General features: G+C 24.4%; 7 pseudogenes; 6 read left to right on the top strand and 1 right to left on the bottom strand.

The window, feature by feature from the left end:
- The first annotated feature begins 1279 nt into the window (after positions 1–1279).
- On the top strand, positions 1280–3004 carry LOC131804928 (NADH-ubiquinone oxidoreductase chain 6-like; annotated as a pseudogene).
- LOC131805065 (cytochrome b-like) lies at positions 2659–22974 on the top strand (annotated as a pseudogene).
- On the top strand, positions 12818–15172 carry LOC131804927 (NADH-ubiquinone oxidoreductase chain 2-like; annotated as a pseudogene).
- On the top strand, positions 13693–15172 carry LOC131804926 (cytochrome c oxidase subunit 1-like; annotated as a pseudogene).
- Positions 18522–19873, bottom strand: LOC131805066 (NADH-ubiquinone oxidoreductase chain 5-like; annotated as a pseudogene).
- Positions 21182–22830, top strand: LOC131804925 (NADH-ubiquinone oxidoreductase chain 6-like; annotated as a pseudogene).
- Positions 22542–23276, top strand: LOC131804924 (cytochrome b-like; annotated as a pseudogene).
- Positions 23277–23300: the final 24 nt, after the last annotated feature.

Here is a 23300-nt window from a genome sequence, read left to right as displayed (position 1 = left end):
TAAAAATCCATTAGCTATAGGATTAACCTTACTTATTCAAACTATTTTAGTTTCAATAATTTCAGGATTAATAACTAAAACATTTTGATTTTCTTATATTTTATTTTTATTATTTTTAGGAGGAATACTAGTTCTATTCATTTATGTAACTTCTTTAGCTTCAAATTAAATATTTACATTTTCTTCAAAAATTTTGATTTCATCAGTTTCTATTTTTTTATTATAATTATTTCATTATATTTTATTGAAAAAAGAATTCTATTAAATTATTCTAAAAATAAACTAATGAATCTAATTGAACAAATTGATAAATATTTCACGATTTAAAAAGATTTTTATCTTATCATTGACACCACAAATCAATATTTTTATTAAACTATTTAAATAATTATAATCATAACATACATATATCCCCCTTTAAAATTAATAAATTTAAAGGAAATCAATGTAAAAATAATAATAAATATTCTCGAATCTTTCCTCCTCTAAAAGAATAAACTCCAGAAAATAATGTTGTCTATAAGCTATAAATATAATGTATAAGCAGCTCTAAAAAAAGACAATAAAGATAACATTAGTATTGTTAATCAAGATCAACTAACAATTCTATTAATTAAAGAAATTTCTCCTAATAAATTTAAAGTAGGAGGAGCTGCTATATTAGCAGAACTTAATAAAAATCATCATAAAGCCATTGAAGGTATAAAATTTAATAGACCCTTATTAATTAATAAACTTCGTCTTCCTAATCGTTCATAAGAAATATTTGCTAAACAAAATAATCCAGAAGAACATAATCCATGAGCAATTATTAAAGTATAAGAACCACATATTCCTATATATGTTATAGTTATTAACCCAGCTAAGACAATTCCTATATGAGCAACTGAAGAATAAGCAATTAAAGCCTTTAAATCAGTTTGACCTAAACATGTTAAACTTACTAATACTCCTCCAACTAATCTAATTCTAATTCAAATAAAATTAAATTTAAGCCCTAATAATTGTAAAAAAGGAAATACTCGTAATAAACCATAACCTCCTAACTTTAATATAATTCCAGCTAAAATTATTGAACCAGAAACTGGAGCTTCTACATGAGCCTTTGGTAATCACAAATGAACTAAAAATATTGGTATTTTTACTAAAAATGCTATAACTAAAGAAAAATATAAAATTTCATAATTAAATATATAATTATTTAATAAATAAAAATTTATGGTATTTGTTACCTTATATAAATAAAAAATACCAATTAATATTGGTAAAGAAACTAACAATGTATAAAATAATAAATATACTCCCGCTTGTAACCGTTCAGGTTGATAACCTCAACCTAAAATTAAAAATAAAGTAGGAATTAAACTACTTTCAAAAAATAAATAAAATATAAATAAACTTATACTTCTAAAAGTTAATACTAATATTAATAATAATAAAATAATATTAAATAAAAATAAATTTACATATTTATTATATTTGAACACTGATTCTCTTGCTATTAATATTAAAGAAACAATTCACAATCTTAATAAAATTAACCCATAAGAAATTATATCTGAACCAAATATATAAGAAATTGATATAAAATAATTTGAATATATATTTATTAAAATAAAAATAAAAGAAATAAAAAATAAAAAACTTTGAACCATTCAATATGAATTTTTAATAAAACATAAAGGAAATAAAAATAAAACTATAAAAATAATTTTTAACATTGTAATACATTAAATCTTTGAAAATAATCATTTCCATGTGTACGAATTATTGAAACTAAAATTGAAAGACCTAAAGCACCTTCACATACTCTAAAAGTTAAAAATATTATTCTAAAAAAATTCTCATAATTATATATATTTAAATATACAAATAATAAAAGAAATAATCTTAAAACAATATATTCTAATCTTAATAATATAGACCATAAATGCTTTCGATTAGAAACAAAAGTAAATACTCCTATAATAAATAAAATTCGAGGTAAACATCAATTTAAAATTATTAACATTAGTTTTAATAGTTTAATAAAAACATTGGTCTTGTAAACCAAAAATAAGAGTTACTCTTTTAAAACTTCAAGAAAAAAGAAATTTCTTTATCATTAATCCCCAAAATTAATATTTTAATTAAACTATTTCTTGATATTATACAATGAATTTTAATAACTCTTCTATTTATTTTTAATTTTATTATTATAAATATTAAAAATCCATTAGCTATAGGATTAACCTTACTTATTCAAACTATTTTAGTTTCAATAATTTCAGGATTAATAACTAAAACATTTTGATTTTCTTATATTTTATTTTTAGTATTTTTAGGAGGAATACTAGTTCTATTCATTTATGTAACTTCTTTAGCTTCAAATGAAATATTTACATTTTCTTCAAAAATTTTGATTTCATCAGTTTCTATTTTTTTATTATAATTATTTCATTATATTTTATTGACAAAAGAATTCTATTAAATTATTCTAATATAGAAATTCAATCAATTTCTAATTTAAATTCATATATAATAGAAAATTCTCTTTCTTTAAACAAATTATATAATTATCCAACTAATTTATTAACAATTTTATTAATAAATTATTTATTAATTACATTAATTGCAGTAGTAAAAGTTACTAATTTATTTAAGGGACCTTTACGACCAATATTTAATTAACTAATGAACAAACCTTTACGACTTAAACATCCAATTTTAAGTATTGCAAATAATGCACTAGTAGACCTACCTGCTCCAAGTAATATTTCATCATGATGAAATTTCGGATCATTATTAGGTTTATGTTTAATTATTCAAATTTTAACTGGATTATTTCTTTCTATACAATATACAGCAGATATTAATTTAGCATTTAATAGAGTGAATCATATTTGTCGAGACGTTAATTATGGTTGATTATTACGAACTTTACATGCTAATGGTGCATCATTTTTCTTTATTTGCATTTATCTACATGTAGGACGAGGAATATATTATGGATCATATTTATATACACCAACTTGACTAGTAGGAGTAATTATTTTATTTCTAGTTATAGGAACAGCTTTTATAGGATATGTTCTTCCTTGAGGACAAATATCTTTCTGAGGAGCAATAGTTATTACTAATTTATTATCAGCTATTCCTTATTTAGGAATTGACTTAGTACAATGAGTTTGAGGAGGATTTGCTGTAGACAATGCAACTTTAACTCGATTTTTCACTTTCCACTTTATTTTACCTTTTATTGTATTAGCAATAACAATAATTCATTTATTATTTTTACATGAAACAGGTTCAAATAATCCTATTGGATTAAATTCTAATATTGATAAAATTCCTTTCCATCCTTATTTTACTTATAAGGATATCGTTGGATTTATTATTATAACAATAATTTTAATTTTATTAGTATTAATTAATCCATACTTATTAGGAGATCCAGATAATTTTATCCCTGTTAATCCTTTAGTTACACCTGTTCATATTCAACCTGAATGATACTTTTTATTTGCTTATGCTATTCTTCGATCTATTCCAAATAAATTAGGTGGAGTAATTGCATTAGTTTTATCAATTGCAATTTTAGCAATTCTACCTTTCTATCCCTTAAGAAAGTTCCGAGGAATCCAATTTTATCCAATTAATAAAATTATATTCTGAACAATAGTAGTTACAGTTATTTTATTAACATGAATTGGTGCTCGACCAGTTGAAGCTCCTTATGTTTTAGTTGGTCAAATTTTAACAATAGTTTATTTCTCTTATTTCTTATTTAATCCTTTAGTAACAAAGTGATGAGATAATTTATTAAATTAGTTAATGAGCTTGAACATAAGCATATGTTTTGAAAACATAAGATAGAAATCTAATTTTCTATTAACTTTTACTAAATAAAATTCACTATAATTAATATAATAAAAAAATCTTAAATCCTACAAAAAATAATAAAAAATTTAACGAAAAAGGTAAAAATCTTTTTCAAGCTAAATATATTAATTTATCATAACGGAATCGAGGTAAAGTTCCACGAACTCAAATAAATATAAAAGAAACAAATGTTAACTTTAAATAAAAAGAAAAAGAAAACACATCACATCCTAAAAATATTACACAAAATAATATTCTTATAAATAAAATACTTGCATATTCAGCCAAAAAAATTAATGCAAATCCTCCTCTTCTATATTCAATATTAAATCCAGAAACTAATTCCGATTCACCTTCAGCAAAATCAAAAGGTGTACGATTTGTTTCAGCTAATGAAATTCTAAATCAAACTAATGCTATTGGAAACATTAAAAATAAAAATCAAATAAATAATTGATACTTATAAAATATTAATATATTATAACCCCCAATTAAAAAAATAAAACTTAATAATACTAAAGCTAATCTTACTTCATAAGAAATAGTTTGAGCAACAGCTCGTAAACCTCCTAATAAAGCATAATTAGAATTTGAAGATCAACCAGCAATTATTACAGTATATACTCCTAAACTTGTACAACATAAAAAAAATAATAAACCTAAATTAAAAGAAAATAATTTAATAAATAAAGGTATACACATTCATACCAATAAAGACGAAAATAATGAAAAAATAGGAGAAAAATAATAAGAAATATAATTTGATAATAAAGGATAAGTTTGTTCCTTAGTAAATAATTTAATTGCATCACAAAAAGGTTGAGGAATTCCTATAATTCCTACCTTATTAGGTCCCTTACGAATTTGAATATAACCTAATACCTTTCGTTCTAAAAGTGTCAAAAATGCAACTCTTACTAAAACACAAATTACTAATAATAAACTACCAATAATGAATAATAAATTTTCTAAATAAAACATGTACTATTTGTAATATAAATTACATATATAAATTCTAAATTTATTGCACTAATCTGTAAAAATAGTAAATTAATTATATTTAATTATAAAAATAATAATTTATCAAATATTAGGTCCTTTCGTACTGAAATATTTTAATTTTTTAAAGATAGAAACCAACCTGGCTTACACCGGTTTGAACTCAGATCATGTAAGAATTTAAAAGTCGAACAGACTTAACATTTTAGCGGCTACACCAAAATATATCTCTTAATCCAACATCGAGGTCGCAATCTTTTTTATCGATATGAACTCTCCAAAAAAAATTACGCTGTTATCCCTAAAGTAACTTAAATTTTTAATCGTTAATAACGGATCAATTATTCATAAATTAATGATTTAATTAATTAAAAGTTTTTTAAATTTTAATATCACCCCAATAAAATATTATCAACAATCACAACAAAAAAAATCCACAAAATTGTAATTATCTAAATATAAAGATTTATAGGGTCTTCTCGTCTTTTAAATTTATTTTAGCTTTTTGACTAAAAAATAAAATTCTATTATAAATTTTTATGAAACAGTTAATATCTCGTCCAACCATTCATACCAGCCTTCAATTAAAAGACTAATGATTATGCTACCTTTGCACAGTTAGGATACTGCGACCATTTAAAATAATTCAGTGGGCAGGTTAGACTTTTTAAATAATTCAAAAATGTTAAACAGGCGAACATTAATTTTGCCGAGTTCTTTATAAAAACTTTTCATATAAACTTATTTATACATAAATATATACTAATTTTATCATTATTCCTTCATTTTTAAAATTAAAATGAATACTTTAATAAAAAATTAAAATTTAAATAAATAAATAACATTTATAAAATAAATTATAACACTTTTGCTAATAATAACTATTTCTAAATCTATATTTATTATATTATTTAAATATTTTTAATAATTTATTTTACAGCTTATCCCATAAAATATTAAAATTAAATAATTATTTAATTAATTTAACTAACTAAATAATATAAAATTTCTAAATTAAATTTATTTCTTAAAGAACTAGATACCTTTAAAAACGAATAACATTTCATTTCTAATATATTATTAAAAATAATTTTGCCACATTAACTTTCATAATATATTAACTCTTTTAAAATCGAGAAAATTAAATATTTAATTTTTATTTGATAAACCCTGATACACAAGGTACAATAAATTAAATTTTCTTTTAAAATAATAATTTTTCAAATTATTTCAATTTTCTTTCACAATACTAATTCACTATAATTAAATTTATTTTTTCTTTATAAAATACTAAAACATAATCACTTTATAATTATTTTTAATAAAATAGATAAAAAACAATAAAAATTAATAAATAAAATCTAATCAATTTATTTTGATTTGCACAAAAATCTTTTCAATGTAAATGAAATGCTTTACTGAATAAGCTTTAAATTGCTTTCTAGATACACTTTCCAGTACATCTACTATGTTACGACTTATCTTATCTTAGTAATAAGAGTGACGGGCGATGTGTACATATTTTAGAGCTAAAATCAAATTATTAATCTTTACAATTTTACTATCAAATCCACCTTCAATAAACATTTCAAATTTATATTCGTTTAAATAAATTTATTGTAACCCATTTCTACTTAAATATAAGCTACACCTTGATCTGATATATTTTCTTTTATAAAATTTTGAAAATTAACATTCTTATAAAATATTCTAATAACGACGGTATATAAACTAAACAAATTTAAGTAAGGTCCATCGTGGATTATCGATTACAGAACAGGTTCCTCTGAATAGACTAAAATACCGCCAAATTTTTTAAGTTTCAAGAACATAACTACTACTACCTAAGTAATTCCTTTTACATTTTAAATAATAGGGTATCTAATCCTAGTTTATTATTAAAATTTTTAAGCTTCTATTAATTATTTAAAAAACAATAAAACAAACAATAAAAATTTCACCTATTAAATTATATTTTATTTTAAATTAAACAATTTAACTTTTACTGAAAAAATTTATTTGCATTATTCGTATAACCGCGGCTGCTGGCACAAATTTAGCCAATACTCTTTAATATTACTATTTCTAGATTTCTCTAATTAATAATACTAATTGCTGCGAATATAAATTATTTTATTTATTATTAAAATAAATAAAAATTCATACAAAAATTTACATATAAATTAAACTAATAATAAATTTTTAAGCTAAAATAAAACTTTAAACTTAATTTATAAAAATTTTTAAAATTATTTAAAATTTAAAAATTTAAATTAAAACATAAAAATTAGAATTATTAATAATAGAACAGTGTGGCTTGTTTGTTCGGGATACCGTAGTATTTTGTTGTTGCAAAATGGTCTGGCTTTATCCCTTTATTGTTGGTTTTATAAAAACAACGTTTGTTTATTAGTGGAGAACGATGGTAATGTTTACCAGGGGGTAAGGCAGGGAATACCTAGGTTTCGGAAAGAGCCACCAATCCTCATCAGTTCCCTTGTTTTTGTCTGGGATATTCTCCCCAGAAGTTATTTTAAAAATAACTTCTATGACAAAAAACATATTTTTACCCAAGTGACGAGATCGTAAGCTCAATAGAAGAGGAACCAAAGAATTAAATAAAACTAAAATTCTCTTGGAAAGTCTTCTAAATCTTACAACCGCACTTATAAACATTTACATCTTTCTCCACTTGTTATGCTTTCGTTCAGCCTGAACGAAGTAGCATAACCATGTAAGTTGGTTTTGTCTGTTACAACAAAAACCCCTTCGTCGACCGTGCCTTGTCTATTAATAGAACAGTGTGGCTTGTTTGTTCGGGATACCGTAGTATTTTGTTGTTGCAAAATGGTCTGGCTTTATCCCTTTATTGTTGGTTTTATAAAAACAACGTTTGTTTATTAGTGGAGAACGATGGTAATGTTTACCAGGGGGTAAGGCAGGGAATACCTAGGTTTCGGAAAGAGCCACCAATCCTCATCAGTTCCCTTGTTTTTGTCTGGGATATTCTCCCCAGAAGTTATTTTAAAAATAACTTCTATGACAAAAAACATATTTTTACCCAAGTGACGAGATCGTAAGCTCAATAGAAGAGGAACCAAAGAATTAAATAAAACTAAAATTCTCTTGGAAAGTCTTCTAAATCTTACAACCGCACTTATAAACATTTACATCTTTCTCCACTTGTTATGCTTTCGTTCAGCCTGAACGAAGTAGCATAACCATGTAAGTTGGTTTTGTCTGTTACAACAAAAACCCCTTCGTCGACCGTGCCTTGTCTATTAATAGAACAGTGTGGCTTGTTTGTTCGGGATACCGTAGTATTTTGTTGTTGCAAAATGGTCTGGCTTTATCCCTTTATTGTTGGTTTTATAAAAACAACGTTTGTTTATTAGTGGAGAACGATGGTAATGTTTACCAGGGGGTAAGGCAGGGAATACCTAGGTTTCGGAAAGAGCCACCAATCCTCATCAGTTCCCTTGTTTTTGTCTGGGATATTCTCCCCAGAAGTTATTTTAAAAATAACTTCTATGACAAAAAACATATTTTTACCCAAGTGACGAGATCGTAAGCTCAATAGAAGAGGAACCAAAGAATTAAATAAAACTAAAATTCTCTTGGAAAGTCTTCTAAATCTTACAACCGCACTTATAAACATTTACATCTTTCTCCACTTGTTATGCTTTCGTTCAGCCTGAACGAAGTAGCATAACCATGTAAGTTGGTTTTGTCTGTTACAACAAAAACCCCTTCGTCGACCGTGCCTTGTCTATTAATAGAACAGTGTGGCTTGTTTGTTCGGGATACCGTAGTATTTTGTTGTTGCAAAATGGTCTGGCTTTATCCCTTTATTGTTGGTTTTATAAAAACAACGTTTGTTTATTAGTGGAGAACGATGGTAATGTTTACCAGGGGGTAAGGCAGGGAATACCTAGGTTTCGGAAAGAGCCACCAATCCTCATCAGTTCCCTTGTTTTTGTCTGGGATATTCTCCCCAGAAGTTATTTTAAAAATAACTTCTATGACAAAAAACATATTTTTACCCAAGTGACGAGATCGTAAGCTCAATAGAAGAGGAACCAAAGAATTAAATAAAACTAAAATTCTCTTGGAAAGTCTTCTAAATCTTACAACCGCACTTATAAACATTTACATCTTTCTCCACTTGTTATGCTTTCGTTCAGCCTGAACGAAGTAGCATAACCATGTAAGTTGGTTTTGTCTGTTACAACAAAAACCCCTTCGTCGACCGTGCCTTGTCTATTAATAGAACAGTGTGGCTTGTTTGTTCGGGATACCGTAGTATTTTGTTGTTGCAAAATGGTCTGGCTTTATCCCTTTATTGTTGGTTTTATAAAAACAACGTTTGTTTATTAGTGGAGAACGATGGTAATGTTTACCAGGGGGTAAGGCAGGGAATACCTAGGTTTCGGAAAGAGCCACCAATCCTCATCAGTTCCCTTGTTTTTGTCTGGGATATTCTCCCCAGAAGTTATTTTAAAAATAACTTCTATGACAAAAAACATATTTTTACCCAAGTGACGAGATCGTAAGCTCAATAGAAGAGGAACCAAAGAATTAAATAAAACTAAAATTCTCTTGGAAAGTCTTCTAAATCTTACAACCGCACTTATAAACATTTACATCTTTCTCCACTTGTTATGCTTTCGTTCAGCCTGAACGAAGTAGCATAACCACGTAAGTTGGTTTTGTCTGTTACAACAAAAACCCCTTCGTCGACCGTGCCTTGTCTATTAATAGAACAGTGTGGCTTGTTTGTTCGGGATACCGTAGTATTTTGTTGTTGCAAAATGGTCTGGCTTTATCCCTTTATTGTTGGTTTTATAAAAACAACGTTTGTTTATTAGTGGAGAACGATGGTAATGTTTACCAGGGGGTAAGGCAGGGAATACCTAGGTTTCGGAAAGAGCCACCAATCCTCATCAGTTCCCTTGTTTTTGTCTGGGATTTTCTCCCCAGAAGTTATTTTAAAAATAACTTCTATGACAAAAAAACATCTTTTTACCCAAGTGACGAGATCGTAAGCTCAATAGAAGAGGAACCAAAGAATTAAATAAAACTAAAATTCTCTTGGAAAGTCTTCTAAATCTTACAACCGCACTTATAAACATTTACATCTTTCTCCACTTGTTATGCTTTCGTTCAGCCTGAACGAAGTAGCATACTACGGTATCCCGAACAAACAAGCCACACTGTTCTATTAATAGACAAGGCACGATCGACGAAGGGGTTTTTGTTGTAACAGACAAAACCAACTTACATGGTTATGCTACTTCGTTCAGGCTGAACGAAAGCATAACAAGTGGAGAAAGATGTAAATGTTTATAAGTGCGGTTGTAAGATTTAGAAGACTTTCCAAGAGAATTTTAGTTTTATTTAATTCTTTGGTTCCTCTTCTATTGAGCTTACGATCTCGTCACTTGGGTAAAAATATGTTTTTTGTCATAGAAGTTATTTTTAAAATAACTTCTGGGGAGAATATCCCAGACAAAAACAAGGGAACTGATGAGGATTGGTGGCTCTTTCCGAAACTTAGGTATTCCCTGCCTTACCCCCTGGTAAACATTACCATCGTTCTCCACTAATAAACAAACGTTGTTTTTATAAAACCAACAATAAAGGGATAAAGCCAGACCATTTTGCAACAACAAAATACTACGGTATCCCGAACAAACAAGCCACACTGTTCTATTAATAGACAAGGCACGGTCGACGAAGGGGTTTTTGTTGTAACAGACAAAACCAACTTACATGGTTATGCTACTTCGTTCAGGCTGAACGAAAGCATAACAAGTGGAGAAAGATGTAAATGTTTATAAGTGCGGTTGTAAGATTTAGAAGACTTTCCAAGAGAATTTTAGTTTTATTTAATTCTTTGGTTCCTCTTCTATTGAGCTTACGATCTCGTCACTTGGGTAAAAATATGTTTTTTGTCATAGAAGTTATTTTTAAAATAACTTCTGGGGAGAATATCCCAGACAAAAACAAGGGAACTGATGAGGATTGGTGGCTCTTTCCGAAACCTAGGTATTCCCTGCCTTACCCCCTGGTAAACATTACCATCGTTCTCCACTAATAAACAAACGTTGTTTTTATAAAACCAACAATAAAGGGATAAAGCCAGACCATTTTGCAACAACAAAATACTACGGTATCCCGAACAAACAAGCTACACTGTTCTATTAATAGACAAGGCACGGTCGACGAAGGGGTTTTTGTTGATGTAAATGTTTATAAGTGCGGTTGTAAGATTTAGAAGACTTTCCAAGAGAATTTTAGTTTTATTTAATTCTTTGGTTCCTCTTCTATTGAGCTTACGATCTCGTCACTTGGGTAAAAATATGTTTTTTGTCATAGAAGTTATTTTTAAAATAACTTCTGGGGAGAATATCCCAGACAAAAACAAGGGAACTGATGAGGATTGGTGGCTCTTTCCGAAACCTAGGTATTCCCTGCCTTACCCCCTGGTAAACATTACCATCGTTCTCCACTAATAAACAAACGTTTAAATAAAAAACATTAATAAATTTATTTATAATTAATATTTTATAAAATATACCCCTATTTAATTTTATAAAATATTAATAATATAAAATAAATGTTATTTTTAACATAAAAAAAAACCAATTATATCCCCTAATATAATTATATTTTAATAATTTTTTATAAAAAAAAAAATAAAAAAATTTTTTAAATATAATAATTTAATGAATAATTAAATATAGTAGACAAATAATTTATAAATATAAATTTAATTATATTTTATGAAATAAATCAAAATTAAATTTTTAAAAAAAATTTTTTATAAAAATAAATCAAAATTTAAATTTTTAGATTTTTAATTTTTTTAAAAAAATCTCGAATTTTTTTTTTAAAAAAATTTTTTAAAAATTATATATTATTTTTATTAATATATAATTTGTACAATAATAGGTCTCTATTTTTATATTGAGCATTACAAAATCTGAAATTTAGTCTATATACTATATTATATATATTATATTATATATACATCTATATATATATATAAATATTTAATTTATTAATAGATAGATATTAATCTAGGTATCTATATATATATTAATAAATATTTAATTAATTAATAGATGAATATTAATCCAAATCAAAAAAAAAAAAAATTCACAACCATCCAATTAAGCATAATAGTACGATTAATCTTGATTATTCAGGTATTTATCTATTAATGGTTATCTAATGTCTAATATATAGTATACAATATATAAATAATTTATATATTAATAAGTAATTACATAAATAAAATATATATTATTATATAATTTATATAATTATATTTCCCTATTATTATAATATAAGATTTGTATTAATATGTAATTTTATATAGTATATAATTTTATATAATTTTATATATAATTTTATAATTTTATATATATATATATATATATATATATATATATATATATATATATATATATATATATATATATATATCTTTATGCATAAATTAGTTATCTAAATTAATTTTTTGCTTATTTAAAAAAAAAAAATAAAAAATTATCCATATACATTAATACTTAAAATCTAAAAATTACTATTTTTAATTATATAAATTCATTAATTAATAAAAAAAATTATAAATTTTTCTCAAAAATTATGTATAAATATATATAAAAAAAAGAGCCTCATTGCATTGAATGAATTGCCTGATAAAAGGGTTACCTTGATAGGGTAAATTATGTAATTAATATTACATTCATTATATTTAATAGAATTAAACTATTTCTAAAAGTATCAAAAACTTTTGTGCATCGTACACCAAAATATATATATTATAAAAAGATAAGCTAATTAAGCTACTGGGCTCATACCCCATTTATAAAGGTTCTAATCCTTTTCTTTTTAATTTTTAATAATTCATCAAAAATTATATTTTTAACTATTTTAATAATAGATTTGATTTCCTAATGTAATAGAAGGATTGTCATGAATTAATGCATTAATTTTAATAACTTGACAAAAAATTGCTCCGTTAATATTAATTTCTTATGTAATTTTTAAGCCATTAATTATTATCAGAATTATTTTATCAAGTTTAATTGGTGCATTAGGAGGTTTAAATCAAACTTCTTTACGTAAATTAATAGCTTATTCTTCAATTAATCATTTAGGATGAATATTAGCTGCAATATATAATAGAAATATTTGACTAGTATATTTTTTATTTTACACATTTTTAACATTTCAATAGTGTTAATATTTAATATGTTTAAAATTTCTTATATTAATCAATTATTTTCTTTATTTTTTCATGAAAAAAGAATTAAATTTTTCTTATTTTTTAATCTTCTTTCATTAGGAGGATTACCCCCATTTTTAGGATTCTTACCAAAAATATTTGTAATTCAATCTTTAACTATAAATAATCAATTATTTTTATTAACTTTTATAGTAATAATAACATTAATAACTTAATATTTTTATATTCGATTATGTTATAGTGCTTTTATATTAAACTATTATGAAAATAGTTGAATAACATTTTCATACTATAAGTCTTCAAATATAAAGCTTTTATTAACTTTTTCTTATATTTCAACTTTTGGGTTATTTTTAACATCTTCCTTATATTTCTTTTTTTAAGGCTTTAAGTTAAATAAACTAATAGCCTTCAAAGCTATCAATATAAGAATAATCTTTTAAGCCTTAGTAAATCTATTACTCCTTTAGAATTGCAGTCTAATGTCATTATTGACTATAAAGCTAATTGATTAAAGAGAAAAATTCTCATAAATAAATTTACAATCTATTGCCTAAACTTCAGCCATTTAATCGCAACAATGGTTATTTTCTACTAATCATAAAATATTGGTACTTTATATTTTATATTTGGAGCATGATCTGGTATAGTAGGAACATCATTAAGAATTTTAATTCGAGCTGAATTAGGACACCCTGGTGCTCTAATTGGAGACGATCAAATTTATAATGTTATTGTAACAGCTCATGCTTTTATTATAATTTTCTTTATAGTAATACCTATTATAATTGGAGGGTTTGGAAATTGATTAGTTCCTTTAATATTAGGAGCTCCAGATATAGCATTCCCTCGAATGAATAATATAAGTTTTTGATTATTACCTCCTGCATTAACTCTATTATTAGTAAGAAGTATAGTAGAAAAGGGAGCTGGAACAGGTTGAACTGTTTATCCACCTTTATCATCAATTATTGCTCATGGTGGAGCTTCAGTTGATTTAGCTATTTTCTCTCTTCACTTAGCAGGAATTTCTTCAATTTTAGGAGCAGTAAATTTTATTACAACTGTAATTAACATACGATCAACAGGAATTACATTTGATCGAATACCTTTATTTGTATGATCAGTTGTAATTACTGCATTATTATTATTATTATTATTATTATTATTATTATCTCTTCCTGTTCTTGCTGGAGCTATTACTATACTATTAACTGATCGAAATTTAAATACTTCATTCTTTGATCCAGCTGGAGGAGTTGATCCAATTCTTTATCAACACTTATTCTGATTCTTTGGGCATCCAGAAGTTTATATTTTAATTTTACCTGGATTTGGGATAATTTCTCATATTATTAGTCAAGAATCAGGAAAGAAGGAAACATTCGGTTCTTTAGGAATAATTTATGCTATGTTAGCAATTGGACTTTTAGGATTTATTGTATGAGCTCATCACATATTTACTGTTGGAATAGACGTTGATACTCGAGCTTACTTCACTTCAGCTACAATAATTATTGCTGTACCTACTGGAATTATGAGCTTTAGGATTCTTATTTACTGTAGGAGGTTTAACAGGGGTAGTATTAGCTAACTCATCTGTTGATATTATTTTACATGATACATATTATGTAGTTGCTCATTTCCATTATGTACTTTCTATAGGAGCTGTATTTGCTATTATAGCAGGATTTGTACATTGATATCCTCTATTTACTGGATTAACTATAAATAATAAGCTTTTAAAAAGTCAATTTGTTATTATATTTATTGGAGTAAATTTAACATTCTTCCCTCAACATTTCTTAGGATTAGCTGGAATACCTCGACGATATTCTGATTATCCTGATGCTTATACAGCATGAAATGTAATTTCAACAATCGGTTCAACAATTTCATTATTAGGAATTTTATATTTATTCTATATTATCTGAGAAAGTTTAGTATCTCAACGACAAGTAATTTTCCCAATTCAATTAAATTCATCAATTGAATGATTACAAAATACTCCACCTGCTGAACACAGATATAATGAATTGCCTTTACTAACTAATTTCTAATATGGCAGATTAGTGCAATGGATTTAAGCTTCATATATAAAGTATTTTACTTTTATTAGAAACTAATGTCAACATGAGCAAATTTAGGTTTACAAGATAGTTCTTCTCCATTAATAGAACAATTAATTTTTTTTCATGATCATGCATTAATAATTTTAGTAATAATTACAGTATTAGTCGGATATTTAATGTTTACATTATTTTTTAACAAATATGTTAATCGTTATTTATTACATGGACAAACAATTGAAATTATTTGAACTATTTTACCTGCAATTATTTTATTATTCATTGCTTTCCCTTCTTTACGATTATTATACTTATTAGATGAAATTAATGAACCATCAGTAACTTTAAAGGCTATTGGTCATCAATGATATTGAAGTTATGAATATTCAGATTTTAATAATGTTGAATTTGATTCTTATATAATTCCTACAAATGAATTACCAGTAGACGGATTTCGTTTATTAGATGTAGATAATCGAGTAGTTTTACCAATAAATTCTCAAATTCGAATTTTAGTAACTGCTGCTGATGTAATTCATTCATGAACTGTTCCTGCTTTAGGTGTAAAGGTTGATGGTACTCCTGGTCGTCTAAATCAAACTAATTTCTTAATTAATCGACCAGGTTTATTCTATGGACAATGTTCAGAAATTTGTGGAGCTAATCATAGTTTCATACCAATTGTAATTGAAAGTATTCCTGTAAATTATTTTATTAAGTGAATTTCTAAAAATAATTCTTCATTAGATGACTGAAAGCAAGTACTGGTCTCTTAAACCATTTTATAGTAAATTAGCACTTACTTCTAATGAAAAAATTAGTTAAAAATATAACATTAGTTTGTCAAACTAAAATTATTAATTTATTAATATTTTTTAATCCCTCAAATAGCACCAATTGGTTGATTAAGCTTATTTATTATTTTTTCAATTACATTTGTAATTTTTAATGTAATAAATTACTATTCATATATTCCTTCAATACCTAAATCAAATTTAAGTAATAAAACTCATTCAACAAAGTCATTAAATTGAAAATGATAACAAATTTATTCTCTGTTTTTGACCCTTCATCAAGTATTTTTAATCTTTCATTAAATTGATTAAGAACTTTTTTAGGAATTTTAATAATTCCATCAATATACTGACTTATACCATCTCGATACCACATTTTTTTAAATAATATTTTATTAACACTTCATAAGGAATTTAAGACTCTACTTGGTCCTATAGGAGCAAGCTACATTTATTTTCGTTTCATTATTTTCTAAAATTTTATTTAATAATTTTATAGGATTGTTTCCATATATTTTTACAAGAACAAGTCATTAACTTTAACTCTAACTCTAGCTCTTCCTTTATGATTATGTTTTATATTATATGGATGAATTAACAATACTCAACATATATTTGCTCATTTAGTTCCTCAAGGAACTGCAGCTATTTTAATGCCATTTATAGTATGCATTGAAACTATTAGTAATGTAATTCGACCAGGAACTTTAGCTGTTCGATTAACAGCTAATATAATTGCTGGAAATCTACTTCTTACTCTTTTAGGAAATACAGGACCTTCTTTATCTATAGTATTAATTAGTTTTTTAATTATTACACAAATTGCATTATTAGTTTTAGAATCAGCAGTTGCAATAATTCAATCATATGTATTTGCTGTCCTAAGAACATTGTATTCTAGAGAAGTTAATTAATGTCAACACATTCAAATCACCCATTTCATTTAGTAGATTATAGTCCATGACCATTAACAGCATCAATTGGTGCTATAACAACAGTTGCAGGAATAGTAAAAAGATTTCATCAGTATGATAATTCATTATTCTTATTAGGAAATGTTATTACAATTTTAACTGTATACCAATGATGACGAGATGTTTCTCGAGAAGGAACATATCAAGGTCTTCATACACTTTCTGTTACTACAGGTTTACGATGAGGAATAATTTTATTTATTCTTTCAGAAGTTTTATTTTTCGTTTCATTTTTTTGAGCATTTTTCCATAGTAGTTTATCTCCTTCAATTGAATTAGGAGCAATATGACCACCTTTAGGAATTACTCCTTTCAATCCATTCCAAATTCCTTTATTAAATACTGTAATTTTATTAACTTCTTTAATTACTGTAACTTGAGCTCATCATAGTTTAATGGAAGGTAATCATTCACAAACTACACAAGGATTATTTTTTACAGTACTATTAGGAATCTACTTCACAATTCTTCAAGCTTATGAATACATTAAAGCTCCATTCACAATTGCAGATTCAGTTTACGGTTCTACTTTCTTTATAGCAACAGGATTTCATGGTCTTCATGTATTAATTGGAACAACTTTTTTAATTGTTTGTTTAGGTCGACATTTAAATAACCACTTTTCAAAAAATCACCACTTTGGATTTGAAGCTGCTGCTTGATATTGACATTTTGTTGATATTGTTTGATTATTCCTTTATGTATCTATTTACTGATGAGGAGGATAATTTATTATCTATATAGTATAAAAAGTATATTTGACTTCCAATCATATGGTCTATTATTAATAGTATAGAAAATTTTTTCAATTTTAACAATTAGTTCCATCCTTCTATTAATTTCTATAGTAGTAATACTTTTAGATTCAATTTTATCTAAAAAAACAATTGTAGATCGTGAAAAGCTTCACCGTTCGAATGTGGATTTGACCCAAAATCATCATCTCGTTTACCTTTTTCACTTCGATTTTTTTTAATTACTATTATTTTTTTAATTTTTGACGTAGAAATTGCATTAATTTTACAAATTATTTTAATTATTAAATTTTCAAATATTATATTCTGAACAATTACGTCTATTATTTTAATTCTATTATTAGGACTTTATCATGAATGAAATCAAGGAATATTAAATTGATCAAACTAAATAGGGTTGTAGTTAATTATAACATTTGATTTGCATTCAAAAAGTATTGAATTTTCAATCTACCTTGAATATGAAGCGATATATTGCAATTAGTTTCGACCTAATCTTAGGTAAATTTACCCTTATTCTTTTAAATAATTAATTGAAGCCAACAAGCGGCTTATCACTGTTAATGATAGAATTGAGTTCTAAACTCCAATTAAGGAAGTATGATGTTCAAGTAAAAGCTGCTAACTTTTTTCTTTTAATGGTTAAATTCCATTTATACTTCTATGTATATAGTTTAATAAAAACATTACATTTTCATTGTAAAATTAAATAATTTTATTTTATAAATTACTAAAAATAATTCAGTATATTCAAAGATTAATTAATCTCCCTAACATCTTCAGTGTCATACTCTAAATATAAGCTATTTGAATAGAAACAAATTATATATATGTATAAAATTACAATTCAAAAAATAAAACTTAATAAATAAATTTTTAAATTATTATTTTGTAATATTTGATTTAACTGAGAATTTTTAATTAAATTGTAATAAATTTGTTGACCCCCAAAATATTCAGATCAACCTTGGTCAAATGATTTAATTCTTATTTTACCTAAAATTAAAGGATAATTAATAATTCCATAAGTAGAAATATAAGGTATAAATCATATTGAACCTAAAAAATAAGAAAAATTATAATTTCTTAAAGCCTTATTTATAAAAAAAGATACATTAGAAATTAAATAACCTATTAAACCACCAATAATACATACAAATAAAGTCAATAACTTTAAATTTAAATGTAAAATGATAACTTCCGGAGTAGGAAAAATCAATCAACTTAATATACTTCCTCCTACAATTCTTAAATTTAATAAACCTATTATACTCTTTAATATTACTCAACCTTCATCATTAAGTATATTTAAAGAAGAGAAATTAGAATCTCCAGTTATTGAATAATAAACTAATCGAAAAGAATAACATACTGTTAACCCTGTTGAAAAAAAATATAGAAAAAAAGAAAATAAATTAATATAAGAAAATGATATTATTTCCAAAATTAAATACTTTGAGTAAAATCCAGCTAAAAATGGTATTCCACATAATGCTAAATTTGCAACATTAAAACAAGAAGAAGTTAATCTTGATTATTATACATGTTATGAATAATTGCTCCTGCACATATAAATAATAAAGCCTTAAATAAAGCATGAGTTAATAAATGAAAAAAAGCTAATTTATAATAACCTATAGATAAAATTCTTATTATTAAACCTAATTGTCTTAAAGTAGATAAAGCAATAATCTTCTTTAAATCAAACTCATAATTAGCGCCTAATCCAGCTATAAATATTGTTAAACCTGATAATAATAATAATAAATTACCCATTCAACTGGTTCTTAATACAATATTAAATCGAATTAATAAATAAACTCCAGCTGTTACTAAAGTTGAAGAATGAACTAAAGCCGACACTGGGGTAGGAGCTGCTATTGCAGCTGGTAATCAAGAAGAAAATGGAATCTGTGCACTTTTTGTTATTGCAGCTAATATTACTAATATTCCAACAATTAACATTTCTCTATCAGATTGCATTACATCTAAATAAAAAATATAATTTCAACTACCATAATTTAATATTCAAGCAATTGCTAATAATAAAGCTACATCTCCAATTCGATTTGATAAAGCAGTTAATTTACCAGCATTATATGACTTAATATTTTGAAAATAAATTACTAAACAATAAGAAACTAACCCTAATCCATCTCAATCTAATAAAATTCTAATTAAATTTGGACTAATATTAATAATATTATTGAAGTTAAAATATTAATACTAATATAATAAATCGATTAATCTTATAATATCTTTCTATATATTCCTTTCTATAATAAATAACTAAAGAAGAAATTATTAATACAAAAGACGTAAAAATTAATCTTATTCAATCTAATAAAATTGTTATTACAATTATTAAAGAATTTATAGAAACAACTTCTCATTCAATAAAAATTGTAAAATCATTTATAATAAAAATTAATCCTATAGTAAATGACAAAAGTCTAAAAAAAATAAACTAATGAATCTAATTGAACAAATTAATAAATATTTCACGATTTAAAAAGATTTTTATCTTATCATTGACACCACAAATCAATATTTTTATTAAACTATTTAAATAATTATAATCATAACATACATATATCCCCCTTTAAAATTAATAAATTTAAAGGAAATCAATGTAAAAATAATAATAAATATTCTCGAATCTTTCCTCCTCTAAAAGAATAAACTCCAGAAAATAACTTTCAATGTTGTCTATAAGCATATAAATATAATGTATAAGCAGCTCTAAAAAAAGACAATAAAGATAACATTAGTATTGTTAATCAAGATCAACTAACAATTCTATTAATTAAAGAAATTTCTCCTAATAAATTTAAAGTAGGAGGAGCTGCTGTATTAGCAGAACTTAATAAAAATCATCATAAAGCCATTGAAGGTCTAAAATTTAATAGACCCTTATTAATAAATAAACTTCGTCTTCCTAATCGTTCAAAAGAAATATTTGCTAAACAAAATAATCCAGAAGAACATAATCCATGAGCAATTATTAAAGTATAAGAACCACATATTCCTATATATGTTATAGTTATTAACTCAGCTAAGACAATTCCTATATGAGCAACTGAAGAATAAGCAATTAAAGCCTTTAAATCAGTTTGACATAAACATGTTAAACTTACTAATACTCCTCCAACTAATCTAATTCTAATTCAAATAAAATTAAATTTAAGCCCTAATAATTGTAAAAAAGGAAATACTCGTAATAAACCATAACCTCCTAACTTTAATATAATTCCAGCTAAAATTATTGAACCAGAAACTGGAGCTTCTACATGAGCCTTTGGTAATCACAAATGAACTAAAAATATTGGTATTTTTACTAAAAATGCTATAACTAAAGAAAAATATAAAATTTCATAATTAAATATATAATTATTTAATAAATAAAAATTTATAGTATTTGTTACCTTATATAAATAAAAAATACCAATTAATATTGGTAAAGAAACTAACAATGTATAAAATAATAAATATACTCCCGCTTGTAACCGTTCAGGTTGATAACCTCAACCTAAAATTAAAAATAAAGTAGGAATTAAACTACTTTCAAAAATAAATAAAATATAAATAAACTTATACTTCTAAAAGTTAATACTAATATTAATAATAATAAAATAATATTAAATAAAAATAAATTTACATAATTATTATATTTGAACACTGATTCTCTTGCTATTAATATTAAAGAAACAATTCACAATCTTAATAAAATTAACCCATAAGAAATTATATCTGAACCAAATATATAAGAAATTGATATAAAATAATTTGAATATATATTTATTAAAATAAAAATAAAAGAAATAAAAAATAAAAAACTTTGAACCATTCAATATGAATTTTTAATAAAACATAAAGGAAATAAAAATAAAACTATAAAAATAATTTTTAACATTGTAATACATTAAATCTTTGAAAATAATCATTTCCATGTGTACGAATTATTGAAACTAAAATTGAAAGACCTAAAGCACCTTCACATACTCTAAAAGTTAAAAATATTATTCTAAAAAAATTCTCATAATTATATATATTTAAATATACAAATAATAAAAGAAATAATCTTAAAACAATATATTCTAATCTTAATAATATAGACAATAAATGCTTTCGATTAGAAACAAAAGTAAATACTCCTATAATAAATAAAATTCTAGGTAAACATCAATTTAAAATTATTAACATTAGTTTTAATAGTTTAATAAAAACATTGGTCTTGTAAACCAAAAATAAGAGTAACTCTTTTAAAACTTCAAGAAAAAAGAAATTTCTTTATCATTAATCCCCAAAATTAATATTTTAATTAAACTATTTCTTGATATTATACAATGAATTTTAATAACTCTTCTATTTATTTTTAATTTTATTATTATAAATATTAAACATCCATTAGCTATAGGATTAACCTTACTTATTCAAACTATTTTAGTTTCAATAATTTCAGGATTAATAACTAAAACATTTTGATTTTCTTATATATTAATAGTATATATATTATACTATTCATTTATGTAACTTCTTTAGCTTCAAATGAAATATTTACATTTTCTTCAAAAATTTTGATTTCATCTGTTTCTTTTATTATAATTATTTCATTATATTTTATTGACAAAAGAATTCTATTAAATTATTCTAATATAGAAATTCAATCAATTTCTAATTTAAATTCATATATAATAGAAAATTCTCTTTCTTTAAACAAATTATATAATTATCCAACTAATTTATTAACAATTTTATTAATAAATTATTTATTAATTACACTAATTGCAGTAGTAAAAATTACTAATTTATTTAAGGGACCTTTACGACCAATATTTAATTAACTAATGAACAAACCTTTACGACTTTAACATCCAATTTTAAGTATTGCAAATAATGCACTAGTAGACCTACCTGCTCCAAGTAATATTTCATCATGATGAAATTTCGGATCATTATTAGGTTTATGTTTAATTATTCAAATTTTAACTGGATTATTTCTTGCTATACATTATACAGCAGATATTAATTTAGCATTTAATAGAGTAAATCATATTTGTCGAGACGTTAAATATGGTTGATTATTACGAACTTTACATGCTAATGGTGCATCATTTTTCTTTATTTGCATTTATCTACATGTATGACGAGGAATATATTATGGATCATTTTTATATACACCAACTTGACTAGTAGGAGTAATTATTTTATTTCTAGTTATAGGAACAGCTTTTATAGGATATGTTCTTCCTTGAGGACAAATATCTTTCTGAGAAGCAACATTTATTACTAATTTATTATCAGCTATTCCTTATTTAGGAATTGACTTAGTACAATGAGTTTGAGGAGGATTTGCTGTAGACAATGCAACTTTAACTCGATTTTTCACTTTCCACTTTATTTTACCTTTTATTGTATTAGCAATAACAATAATTCATTTATTATTTTTTCATGAAACAGGTTCAAATAATCCTATTGGATTAAATTCTAATATTGATAAAATTCCTTCCCATCCTTATTTTACTTATAAGGATATCGTTGGATTTATTATTATAACAACAACATGAATTGTATATATATATATATATATA

The sequence above is a fragment of the Musca domestica genome, unplaced genomic scaffold (assembly GCF_030504385.1).
Source record: "Musca domestica strain aabys unplaced genomic scaffold, Musca_domestica.polishedcontigs.V.1.1 5, whole genome shotgun sequence".
Lineage (NCBI taxonomy): Eukaryota > Metazoa > Arthropoda > Insecta > Diptera > Muscidae > Musca > Musca domestica.
Note: the sequence above shows the minus strand (reverse complement) of the source record. Positions and strands in the feature narration are given on the sequence as shown.